Source organism: Capra hircus, chromosome 20, assembly GCF_001704415.2.
Source record: "Capra hircus breed San Clemente chromosome 20, ASM170441v1, whole genome shotgun sequence".
Classification (NCBI taxonomy): Eukaryota; Metazoa; Chordata; class Mammalia; order Artiodactyla; family Bovidae; genus Capra; species Capra hircus.
Genome location: NC_030827.1, coordinates 68,606,761 through 68,620,664, shown reverse-complemented (window position 1 = coordinate 68,620,664; position 13,904 = coordinate 68,606,761). Strand labels below are relative to the sequence as shown.

Here is a 13,904-nt window from a genome sequence, read left to right as displayed (position 1 = left end):
ATCACGAAAGAGCACAAGAAAAAGAAATCTGAAGCCTCTTGGATGTTTTATCAAACATGTAATAAAATTCCTTTGTCTTCCCACTCAATTTAATAAAACCAAAATCCTGGAATACTTTCAGTAAGGTGTGTCTGGAGGCATTAAAATTTTGTTATTTTTCCTTGTGTTAATCTCTGAATCAAATAATATTTGTTCCAGTCTGTGTCTTAGGTTGCCATTGTTATATTTTTAAATTGCTTAAGCATACTAAATTAATACATGACCAAAACTGGTTTAAATTGGACAAGGCAATTGGAAAGAACTTTATAATTTATCCTTAAACACCAAAGTTGGTTGTTTTACTCATTATTTCAATTAGTATAAGCTACTTATGTGACATAATATTTTTTTGTTTTATTACAGAATAAATTTAGATTTAGAAAAAATTGTTGCAGTGATAGTACAAGGACTTTCGGTATACCCTTCAAGAGATTCTTCTGATTTAATGTATTATGCAATAATGTCAGATTTGGCAAAACTAAACAAATAATAAGGCAGGATATGGTGGGTCAATTGTAAAGAATCCACCCATCAATGCAAGAGATTTATGAGACACAGATTCAATCCTTAGGGTGGGAAGATCCTCTTGAGAAGGAAATGGCAACCCACTCCAGTATTCTTGTCTGGAAATTTCCGTGGACAGAGGAACCTGGCAGGCTAAGTTCATGGGGTCATAAAGAGTCTGACACAACTGAGCACATCAAGAAGAAAACAAATAATATTCACACAAAACTGTTAACTGCAGATCGTATCTGAATTTTCCCAGTCTTTTTACTACTGTTCATTTTCTGTTCCACGACCCAGTCCAGGATCATACATTGCCTTGGTCCTCTTGTCTCATTCAATGAGTACATTTCTTGGTTTCTCCTTGTTCTTGGGAAGTAGAGAGTTTTGAAGAATGCTGAAGTGTTTGGTGTCTCTCTGATGTCTTCCCACCATTAGACTGGAGTTATGGGTTTTGCAGAAATAGATCACAAAGTTGAGGTACTTTTCAACTGCTTCTCACCACGGGGTTTATAGAAGCCCTATGGCATTGCTGGTGAAGTTGACCTTGATCATGCAGTTCAGGTGACATTGCCAGGTATGTCCACTATAAGTTGCTCAGCTTCCTTTCCCAGACTCTGTTGTTGGCAAGGAGTTCAGTCTGTCCAGATCACACTCAAGGTGAGGAAGATCCAGCAACAACCTCCAGAGCCAGTGTGCCAACATACAGTATTTGGAATTTTTCTGTAAGATAGACTTCTTGTGATAAACTATTTTCAAAGGACTATAACTGTTTCAGTAGCAGAGGTTCCGATGATTTGCCACTGGCCACTGTAGCACACGCTTCTGAAACTGCGCTGCAATAATCCCCTGGAGACGGCTGCCTTGCCACGCTAATCATTGAATGGGAAGATCAGCCTGCAATAGTAAACGTGGTTGCTGACATGATCTGTTTTCTCGTGAGCTGTTCCACGAGGATAAAAGTTAAGTTATTTTCTTGCCATTGGTCAGGAGCCCATCTCAGTCCCTTGCCACGTGGGTGTTCTCAACACCAAAGCCAGCCCAAGAAAAAATCATGACAAAAACATGGATGTCATTACATCTGAAGCCCAGTCACCAGATACATCCCCTAGACTTTACCATATTCCATCAGATAGATTCAGTGGAAGTTAGTCCACACTCAAAAGAGAAGGATTCACACAGGAAATCTGTGGATATCAAGAGGCAGGGACGATTAAGGACCACTTGCTTTTGTGAGAAATATGTTGCATGTCTATTAGTAAGTAATGGACATATGGTACATACAGACATACTCATACACTACAGTTATGAGTAGCTCTTGTGCTAAATAAGCTGGATATTTAGAATTGAATGCACAGAGTTAATACGGAAGAGTGGCCCATTTATGAAGGCCTATTAGGGTTGCTATGCATTATTTATTATGGAGAAGGTCTACTATAAATGGGTGCAATGGTAACTGCCATATTGGACATTCCAAACAGCCCTTTGAAGAAAGAAGAAGGCAATTTTTTGAAATTTTAATTGTGCAATCCAGGGAAATCCAATTATGGAAGAATTACTTACAATTCATCAAACAGAAGGATGAGGAAAAAAATGTTGTAATTGAGAGGGGAAGAAAAACGGGGAGGAAAGCATGTGAGTGTTTCAGTGGAGACAGAAGTTCAAACATTCTTGCAGAGGAAACGAATGGCCAGAAGTAATTAACTAACATCCTAACACTGCCTGTAGGTACTCCAAGACTCCTCTTGAGTAAAAGCCAGGCTTCTCACTGTTGGGCCCTGAAGTTGCATAAGAAAGTGTTAGTTGCTCAGTTATGTCCGACTCCTTGTGACCCCACAGACTGTAGCCCACCAGGCTCCTCTGTCCGAGGGATTTTCCAGACAAGAATACTGGAGTGGTTGCCATTTCCTTCCCCAGGGGATCTTCCCAACCTAGGGATTGAATCCAGATCACCTGCATTGCAGGCAGATTCTTTACCATCTGAGCCACAAGGGGAGCCTTGAAGTTCCGTAAGACACTTAAGTTTTTGTTCTACCTAGAGCTCCGCTGACTATGACATTAGAGTCTACATTTAACAGACACAACCGGATGCATGCATCCAAGATGTTCACCTCTCAGCTTTTTAGCCTCCTTGCTATTGAAAATCTATCAAAGCTTCAAGACAAAGAAGAAATACTTAGGGAGAATGACAGAGAAGTTTGAGTGCATTTTTTGTTTTTAATATTCTAAAATTTATTTTTGGTCTAAATCAGTCTGTAATCTTCTTGAAAAAAAAATCTCTTATGCTTCCTTCCATTTCAAGAGCACATGATAAAACAATTGTTCTATACCATCTAGACTTCTAAACTATGATTATTCTACTTATTTTCTGAATTAGTAACTATCTCACAGTCTGAAGTTATAATATCTTTAAGCTCTAATACACACTTGAGTCTTCTCCTTGTACCAATTCTCAGCTCTAGGTAAACCCCACACTTCTACTTTTGTTCTGCTAATACTTTCACAGTGAGAAGTTCTAGGAAAAATATAGCGCAGGCAACTTGCTGATGCATGCCTAAGAAGCAAGGTTAAGGAGACAGTGCAGCGTAGCCGAGGTCGACGGTGTGGAAACTGAAGCTACGCTGCCCAGATGAACAGCCCAGTACGTTAGGGTGAGGCAAACATGACGAGATGCCACTATGCACCCATCAGAATGACTAAGATTAAAAATACTTGACCCTGCCAAGAGTTAGTGACAGGGTGGGGGGACTGAGACTCCAGTTCATGGCTGGTAAGAATGCAGAATGATGCCTAATACTTTAAAAACAGCCCCATAGTCTCTTAGTAGATGAATGACACCTGTGATAGGCTCCAGCACCTCACTCCAAGCTATTATGCCAAGAAAAGAGAAAACACAGTTCGTACAAATCTATGTGTGCAAGGATTTTTCTAGCAATTTTGTTTGTAATAGCCAAAAATTAAAACAAGCTAAATGCTCATCAAAAGGGAAACAAAGAAATTGTGTTATATCAGTTTCTTTGAAATTGCCATGAAATAGGTTCAGATGTAAAGAATCTGCCAGTAATGAGGGAAACCAGTTTTGATCCCTGGGTGGGGAAGATCCTCTGGAGAAGGGCATGGCAACCCACTCCAGTATTCCTGGCTGGAGAATCCCAGGGACTGAGAAGGTTACAGTCCATTATATTGCAAAAAGCCGGACAAGACTAAGCGACTAATACTTTCACTTTCAATAAAAAATGAATGAACTTTAGATAGATCAAGAACATGGGGAATTTCAAATTAACTTTGCTGAGTAAAAGAAGCCATATTAAAAGGGTAAATACTACATGATTTTATTTATAAAACTCTAGAGAATGCAATGGATTCCTATTGACAGAAAATAGATTCTGGGGAGAGTGTAGGGACAGAAGGGGGAATAAGAAGACATGAGGACATTTAAGGGTGATGTAGATATTTACATGTTGATTCTGGTGATGTTTCATGGGTGTGTACATATATCAAAACTTATCAGATTGTATATTGTAAATGTATATAGTTTATTCCATGTCAATTACACCTTGTTAAGGCTGTACAGCCTATATTTTCTAACCACAGGGTAAGATGGTAAAAATTTTAAAGCAGCACATTAAAATTTTAATTTGTGTAAAATTGAAAAGCTGTCAAGTAATTACCATGAAAAGAAAACCCTATACCCAGATCATTAAAAAGCGAATTATTTCAGATTTTCAAACAAAATCAACAGCAAGTTCCCAATCTACTTACCTTCAGAGCATCAAAGGGCTAAACGCTTCTTGATCCTAATGTCTGGAAACCAGCAAGACAAAGCTAGCCCAACAAAGTCAGCCAATGACACTTATGAGTGGAATGCAAAATGCTAGGTACAAAATTATTAGTTCAAATATATAAATATACTCTTTCTAAAACCCTCAAAATTCAGCATTGGTGTTCTGCAGAAATGTGAACACGGTAAGTTAAATGAGAACTAATTCCAGCAGTACAATGTCTTGAGATTAAAAAACCAACAACAACAACAAAACCCCAAATTGAACATCTATCTTGCTTCAAAATGAAAATCAGTCTCTTAATAAATTACAAGAAAAATAAAAGCTGAAAAATATAAGGACTATCTTTCTAAGAGCTATAGATATTCAAGGAGAAGCACATCAGATACTCCTATTACTAGGATTATGTAATAAAATCTTAACTGTTTTAGTTTATACTTTCTTGTGAGTGTGCTCAGTCATGTCTGACTCTTTGTAGCCCCATGGACTGTAGCCCACCAGGCTTCTCTATCAATGGAATTTTCCAAGCAAGAATATTAGAGTGAGTTGCCATTTCCTATTCCAGGGTATCTTCCCAACCAGGTATTAAACCTGCGTCTCCTAGCCTCTTGCATTAGCGAGAGGATTCTTTTACCACTGCAATGGCAAAACATGTCAGACATTCTTATTGCTAAGATTATTTAATACAATCTTAAATGTTTCAGTCTATACTTGAAAAGAAAAGAAATAGGTAACAAATGCTACATATAAAAATAAATTATTGTTTGTGAATAAATTACATATTTGTTTGAAAAATAAAAGATCAACCAGTAGATTAAGACTTCTGGTTACAAAACGACTATATTTAAACATTACAGGGAAAAAAGAAATCCATTCTTAGTAGTAACAAAAAAAGTACTATTTATTAACAGAAATCAACTTAACCACAGAAATAAAAGACCTATGTTCACAAGATAGATGTAGTCTTGTAAATCACATCCAAAAATAATGAATCCACTCAAGGCAAGGAAGCATTTCCCAATAGAAAATTATATGTTTTAAAAATGTCAATTATCCCAAAATTAATCTTCAGTGTAATATAAATTCAATGCAATTTTTAATAGGATTTTATGTAGAACTTGGCAAAATGATCATAGAACTATTTATTCAAAAAAAAATGAATAGCCTAATGACTTAAACAACTCTATTTTTATTATTCCTTACCTTCCTATTGAAGCTCTAGATTCGGAGGAATTTGGAGAAAATTTCAAAAAACATCCCTGGGACAAATAACTCTCATTTTTTCAACTTTTATAAAAAGAATGAACTCTGACTCACTTAAAAAAATCCAGTCCAAAAGGAATCTTAAATGTTGTCAAAGAAAAGCATCCATCATGCTCTTTACACAGATTTAAAAATACCAAATGATATGTTAGTAAGTTAAATATGCACACGCTGTAAATAGTTAAAGGGTATTTCCATGAAAATATTACTATCCTAATAGTTCAGATGGGCAGGTATTTCTTGATCTTATTAAGAGGTCTTTTCTAAAAGTTATTTTATAAATTTTAGCATTTATTTATAATCACTATCAGAAAATTGGACGCATAATTTTATTTCATGAAAGAATGTACAAATTATAATTCGGTATGAAGTCCGTGGGGTCACAAGGAATCGGGCACAGCTGAAGCGACTAACACGTTTTCACACAGGAATCTGAAGCAGAATTAACAAGGAAACACGAGTGACATTCCAAGGTAAGAACAAGAAAACAATGCCTACTTTCAGGCATTTTTTTTCTCGGAATCTGAGCCAACACACTGCAAAACAGAAGAGAAACCGACTCTACATACTGGAAAATAAGCCTCCAGTTGTTACCATTTTCCCCTAGTTGGCTCCTTGGGTTCTGCAGAGCGTATTAAAGAGCATGCTGGAATTAGATAGCATAATTATGTGTTCAGATAGTGACAGAACTGGTATGTGTGAAAGTTATAGCTTTGACATCCAAAAATAGCAAGCAGAATGAGAACCCGCTAGAAAGTAAGGAGAGTGAGAAAAAGTGAACCAAGCCAAGGAAGTCCACGTGGTGAGTTTAAGGAGGGGGTTGGGGTGCACAGAGGTCAAGAGAAAGATATCATGGTTTGTAGAGACCGTGAGACCTCTTCTTCCGGAACACCAACAGCAGCACTCTGGTTGAGCCCTGAAGTCCAAGTCTTCCCTAGGTCAAGTTTCCCTCCCACAGGCTGACGCAGGCTCTGGCTGGACCAGGAGTGATGCTAAAGTGAGCCTCTTCCTGGAGACAGAATGTCTGCAGGGCCCTCAAAGATGCTTTCCACCACCCCTCCCCTTCCACCCTCCCTGATATCAGCCTCCCTGTGGCCTGACCATCCCAGCCTTCTCTGCCTGATGATGAAAACTCAACCTCTGTGCACGGTGCCGAATCAAATCTTAGAGAGTGTTCTGGGTGAAGTAGGAAAGAATAGCTTCAGTTGGTTTTTGTCTGCCAGTTGCTTTGCCAGACAATGGGGGACACAACAGGTTCATGCCCTTCAAAACGGTGTGTCCCAGCTCTGAGGGATTTGGTGAGAAGTTTGATAGCAATGGTTCAAGGGGAGTGGGGGATGCGATAAGAGTCAGGGTGTGTGCAGGGCTTGTAATTCTTTACCTCTTTGCTCTCAGGTGGTCTGATAAGTTTCTGTAGTTCCTTTTGTCTGGAATGAAGGATGCTAGTCTTCCCTCTGTGGGGCGTGGTAGTTCTGTAAACAGTTCATGGATATTGTTATGTGTATCCCTTGCAGTGAACCAGGACCCTGCCGAAAGGCTGCACTATTTCTGGACTTCTTCTCCCAGTCTCTGCATCTCCCCTCCTTCTGGGACCACAACTATTTGAAAGATTTTCTGCCCAGGAGCCCTCAGGGACTTGCTTGGTTTCATACCTCCCCCTCCATTTCCTCTCACCCTCAGTTCTCCTTATAAAGCCCTTCCTTATTTATCCCTCTCAGTGCATCTCAGAGGACCTGGACTTACACACAATTAGTGCTCGGTTCATATTTCATTTTAACCGAAAAGAATAAGATTTTTAAAAATCTTGGGAAGAGCCCAGACTCTCCCAGCAGGCAGTATTTTCAGTGTCGCTAAGCAGGGCTAGGGGTGATGCCTTAGAGGGGACAAGGCGGTGCTCGTTTCCTGATACACCAGGAAAGGCGAGTGGCCTTGTCAGGGAAGAGAAGCAATCCCTTGTCTTCAGAGATGAGCCAAGGAAGGGGGTGGTCCGCACGGCAGCCCCTGAGTGGTTTTCTTTCCATCACTGAATTCCCCTACCCGCAGAGCAGACCTGGTTGAATAAGTCTCGGTGAAGGGGGAAACAGAACAGGCTCAGGGCTGGGGCCAGATTGTGGACTTTGAGCTCTATGCCCACTAACTATGGAAACCACATACCAACTGGAAAACCAGGCCCCAGATGGAAGAGCCCCAGGGCTCGTACCGAGACTCTCCATCCTAAAAGAATACCCTAATTATCTGTGTAACGGAATAGAATCATACAATCTATTTTGTTTATTGGGGTATGACCACAGGCCTATTGATAATTGTCCACTGTTAACTACCTCTGCCTAAGGCACATAATCACAGGTTAACTTTGGTTGTATCTTTCTTTATCCTTTGTTCAGACTAGTTTCAGGGAACTTGGGGAGGTGGGTTTGGGCCCGTACACTTAGGGTATATAAGGTTTTCACAAAAACTGGTCGGGGTCCTTGGCTAGGAGGAGACTCTGCCTTGGGCCCCTGGTGTAAGAACCTGCACTCCACTCTCTGCACTGTCCTTCTGAGTGAGTTTGTTTTCCAGAACGTGTGGCTACAACACTCATTCAAAGATCTCATAAATCTATTTATGGTTAGCAAAGTGAAAGGGCTGAAGAAGGAAATGGCAACCCACTCAAGTATTCTTTCCTGAGAAATTTCATGGACAGAGGAACCTGGTAGGCTATAGCCCATAGGGTTGCAAAGAGTCGGACATGACTGAGTGAATATCACCCAGTCATTCATTCAACATGAAAGGTTGGGGGTCGAATTGGGAGTGTGGGACAAACAGAGGTACAGTAGCATCTATAAAATAGGCAACAAGGTCCTAGTCCACAGCACAGGGAATACTCAATATCTTATTCTCTATCTTATATATTCAATATCTTATAATAGTCAGTGTCTTATAATTAACTATGGTAAGAATATAAGTATAAATATATTCACTATCTTATAATAAACTATGATAGAAATTGATTATATACTGATTCAATATCTCATAATAAACTATAACACAAAAGCATAAAAAAGAATGTAGATATATATGTATAACCAAATCACATTGCTGTACACCTGAAACTAACACAATATTGTAAATCAATTATGCTTCAGAACAAAAGTTCTCATAAGTTTCCGGCTTCTCCCTTCCTATGTAAGTGAAAGTGCAGGCCATAGTAGAATTCTCTCCTTAAATGTGAAATACGAGTCTCTGAGACATTTCTGGAAGGCATATAAGGGGAAAATGCACTTTGATAGCACCGAAATTTCATTTTGCAGGGTTTTGTAGACAAATTATTGGCACATAAAAAAGCTAAGGTCCTCTAGAGAATATTAAAACACCAACAACACATCAAACTTTCTGATTGTCTTTTAAAAGAATCTATATTATTCTTAAGACAATAGTCTCAATATTATAAATTTTATTATGTTTTGCTTTTGTTTCAAAATTCCATTAATATGAGTATAGGGTTTACTGACTCTCTGAACCTGGAGTCAGTGCACTTTTCTTCTTGGATGCAAATATGATCATTAAAATTTAAGAAAATTTATATAGCATAGACATGCAGGGCCAGCCTGATTCCCTGCTGCAGAAAGAGGCTACAGAAGCAAAAATTAGAAATCCTTGGCCTAAAGCACCACTATAAAACTCATTTGTTTACAGGAAGATTCCACTGGTCTCCTGATGCAGAGTGGAGCTGTAAGCTCTCCTGTGTGGCAGGCAGGATTTTGCCCCATTGTCACAAGATGAGAGCCTCTGAGAGTCACCGCCACGATTTCTAGAGCCTCAGAGAGTTAGGATCAGCTGATGCCGGGAAAGCAAGCTGGATTTCTGTCATCTTCAGGCAGGTGGATCGACAGGGAGCACTGAGTCCCCGAGCACTTCCTTCTGCCCAGGTGGGCCCCAGCTCGGAGGTCTCTCAGCATCTCCCACCAACGGGCTCACCTGCCTGTCCTGCTCTGCAGGGCTCTGGCTGCCAGCAGGCTGGGCACTGCGTGAGGTGCGGCCGGATCCTTGCTGCCTTGTCTTCCATTTCAAGGGCAAAGGGAGGACCTGTAGGAGGGGCGGGGCGGCCGCTGGGGCTGAGTCAGACTGCCCTTTCAGGGGACGAGGGCTGTTCTGAGGAGGGGAGATGGCTGGAAAGAAGGAACAGTCAAGCCTCTGGAGGACCAGGAGTTATTTTTAAAAGGAGTAACACGACTCCTCAGAATCACAGAAAGAGCGGATTCTCGTGAAAAGGACATGCAGAGGTCGGCGTCTTGATTTCCATGAGACACTCGCTGCCAGCGGTTTAGGCTGCATTGCTTGAGACAGAAAGATAATCTCAAATCTCCACGGCCAAGGATGCTGCCTGCTGGCCGATAAGGCAGGATGGGATCCAGCCCTTTGCTGCGGTCTATTGTCAGGACGATGGGTGGGTAAACAGGAGGACAAGAGCTGTGAAAAACGTGTCAGCGTGCTCTAATTGCCTCTTGACCTTCCTTCCCAGGAGCTGGCCGGAGTCCGGAAGCCCACAGGAACCCTAGCTGGGTGTCTCTTACAGAGCTCACACAGGCGGCCAGCTCTGGGTCTGTATGGGGTGGGGCAAGGCTCGCCTCCTCTTATCCGAGGCAATGTGCCCGCCGATGCCAATGCCACCAGGATACATGATTCTCTCCTCTTTCTTTCTGTCTCTATTTTAAGCCTCCCTTTGATGGTTAACATACAAAGCAAACAGAATCTGATTTTTTTTCTTTTCCATGAAAGAGATCTTGAGCTTTCCCTGGATAAGGCAAGAGCGTGCAGCTTGTACTTTGTCACAAACCTCCATGGCTGCCCTCTTCTGGATTGAGTGCCATCTGATACCGAGTCACTCAATTCGCTTTTCTTCTTTAGTCCAACCCTCCTCTCCAGCCTCATCTTCAACATAAACCATCTTTCTGTCTAAAGATAACGTGCCTCTTGGAATGTCCTTTCACCCAATCCCTCCCCACATCAAGTTCTTCATTCCCCAGCAAAGCCATGGTCTCCATCTAAGCCTGTGAGAAAAAGAATTCCCTCACACTTACTGAGTATTTGATCTGCTCTTTAGTCTGGGTCCCAACTGTCCAGAGCTTATAATTCCTACTCGAATCAGCTGCTGTGTTTTCAGGTCTCTGGATTTGCTTATATACACATCTGATACACACGCATTTAATAAAATGTGTATATACACACTTAATAAATAGTTATATGCACATTTAATAAAAGAATCTTTAAGATATTCCTTTGAGTCACAGATGAATATGTAAATATGATTGTTTTTAAAAACACAGCCTTGTAGTGATTCACTAGACAGTCATCTGTATTGATCTTGATCAATAAATAGTTTTTAAGAATAGTTTTGTAGTGAGCAGCAAATTCTCCTCAGGGACTCTAATACGTGGCTTCTTCTGTGTCCTTTTTACAATGGTGTCGTGAATGAGGGTATCATGTTTTCTGAAGAAGTCAGTTAGCTGTATCCACAGCATTGGCTGGTCTTCACTCTAGACCTCGTGGAAACAGAGGTGAGGGTCCTTGGACAAGATTCCACATCAGGCTTTGTTTCCTTCTTACAGCTTTCTAATTACCACCAAATGACCAGCTTCATTGTTCTAGTAATTTGCTGCAGATCAAGGCAAGGTTGTCACTCGAAATATTCTGGCATTTGCCTTTTGAAAATGGATACACTTGTTGATCTTCAATTATTTTAATATCTCTACATTTGAAGAGAAAAATCCACTGACTTATTAGTGAAACAAGTCCTTTGTATTAATTTTAAATAGGCTAAATATCAACTAATTTGGTCCATGTGACTTTGAACTGTGGAACTCTGACACCTCCTCACAGTGTGAGCCATGCTCCAGGGATAAATGATGTGCTATATGACCTTGGGTCACCAATGATCTCTGTCCATAAAATCATACTTTTATTTTCCCCTGAACCTTTCAACATTTTGTTGATTATTTCACCTGTTGGATGAATGTCTTGGTGAATTTCACCAAATGGCTGTTCTTTCAAAATAGTTTGGGAAAAATAGAGCTGAAGACAAAAGTGTTAATCCACCTGTCGTGTGCTCCACGTTGGACTTGGTGATGGCGGGAGTCCAACGTGCCAGGCTCTAGGCTCCATCCATGCTTCAATCAAGCCACCTCTGCTCTTTCTGTATTTATATTAGTTTTCATGTAATATTGTTTTTGGAGAAGAAAACGGTTCTCTTAATTCAGGTTTCTCCATTTTCCGTCCTCTTCCCTCACTTTCTTGTTCTGCTTAGCCTTTGTTACTAACACTCACCCTCACCTATTTATCCACTTCCTTCCTCCCCTCTGGAGGATAAGCACCAGTATGAAAGGGCTTTAGTCTGTTTCCCTCTTTGCTGTATTTCTAGTACCTTGAAGCATGTCGGGCATGTAGTGGGATTCAAGAAATAGGCGTTGCTTGGCAATATCTCAGCCTGTACTGGTTGCCCAGCCTCCCTCTCACATACCAGTCCCTGGTCCTTCCACCTCCATCCTCACCCATAAACAGGGAGAAGGTCTCTGCAGGAGCAACCTCATCCTGTCTGCTCATGAGACGCAAGACAAAAGCCCATTAGTGGAAGAAAGAAGAGGGACAGCCCCACCTAAAGCGGTTAGAAATGGCTGGTTTTCTCTACACGAAACCCTGAAGGCGTCATAGTCGGTGAATGGAAATGCTTGTCGCGCACTGGATTTTGGATGCCTGAATGAAGAGCTGCATGTGTGAGAACTTACAGTACTGGGTCTGAAGATATGATGTTCAGCAAAATGTTATCCTAAGTTCCTCTGTGTGAAAGGCACTCTGATGAAAAGGCATCCAGCTGCTTGCCACGCAGAAAGCCAATAGTGAGGCAAGGTCGGTGGGAAGGAAGCTCTGCTCTGTTTTTGATGCCAGCAGCTTGGGGAGTGGGCGGACTCTTGTCCAAAGGCTGACTCCCCCCCCTCCACCCTCCCTCTGCCGACCATCAGGGGCAAGAGCTTTTCTAGACTGAGGGAGGGGGCTACATGCAGAAATAGCGCAGTCAGCTCTGATGGTCACCTGAGAGTGGTCACCGGTGGTCTGACGAGTGTCGTCTTGATTGTCTCAGGTACAGTTGGTCTTCAGTTCCAGGTCAGGTTTCTTCCCATTTCTTGAGGCTGGTTCTCAGAATGGTGGCAGCTTTGTCACAGCCGTGGTCTGGTCATGTGCAGCTAACTTCTCCCACCTGGTGGGGGTTTCAGCCTCTGTAAGACAGCTCACAGGACACGGCTTAGAATATTATCCATAGCCTGTGAGGAGGAAATAAAGGGCCTTGACTTTCCTTACTGACTAAACTGTAATGGTTTTGTCCTGTCTGACTGCTTTCCTTTGCTTCTTCATTTTCTCACCTTTCTCTTCTTCAGCTAGAGTTTTTTCTCCTCAGACAAAAGCAGGCAGAGGACATGGGGATGTAGACCATAGGACCCTGCTCCGTTTCAGAACAGGCACTAACTTGAAGCTGACAGCCTCTCAGGCTGAGTCGTTCACCAACATGCTGGCTGTTCTCTTTGGAGCCGCCATCACTTTATATGGGAGCTTGGAGGCTGGTTTAATTAAAGTTATCTGAATAGCGTACAGTACGCCAGATGTTCATAATAAATATAATGCGGCTTATGTAATGTTATGCCATCATGGAATATATTGGAATGGTTGTGATTATCCATTATTACCCACAATAAATCTAAATTTATTTCACTGTTTTTAGGCATTAAGCTTTTCTCAACCACTATAAATTAGCTGAGTATTTGAACTTTGCCTTTTGCTGAAGTTTTTCCAATAGAGATAATTAAAGAGCTCTTTCGGCAAAATTAGCTCATGTTATTTCCATTAGAATTAAACAGGCATGTGGGATACTTCAGCCTATGATATGGATGTTTATGATTGACATTTTAAAGTACAACTACCAATTAACATTTCTTTCTCCTTCCTCTTTTCCCTCTTAGAGCGCAAAAGTAAAATCTCTTAATTTGTTCCGTAAGCTCTTTTGGTGGCGTTAATGGTAAAGAACCTGCCTGCCAGCGCAGAAGGCATAGGAGACACAGGTTCAATCCTTGGGTCAGGAAGATTCCCTGGAGTAGGAAATGAAACCCACTCCAGTATTCTCGCCTGGAGAAGCCCACAGACAGAGGGCCCTAGTGGCTACAGTCCATGAGGTCGCAAGAAGTCAGGCACGACTGAAGCCACTTGGCATAAGCTCTTTATTTATCTCCATCAGTTCAGTTCAGTCACTCAGTTGTGTCTGACTCTTTGAGACCCCATGAACTGCAGCAC

The 13,904-nt window shown here is 41.4% G+C and overlaps 1 long non-coding RNA gene across 1 annotated transcript; it reads right to left on the bottom strand.

Moving 5' to 3' along the window:
• On the bottom strand, window positions 701–13,651 carry LOC106503333. Its single transcript, XR_001296984.2, has 3 exons — window positions 12,654–13,651; window positions 6,970–7,060; window positions 701–1,440 (listed from the first exon to the last, which is right to left on the bottom strand). It is a non-coding gene; the product is annotated as an uncharacterized LOC106503333 (long non-coding RNA).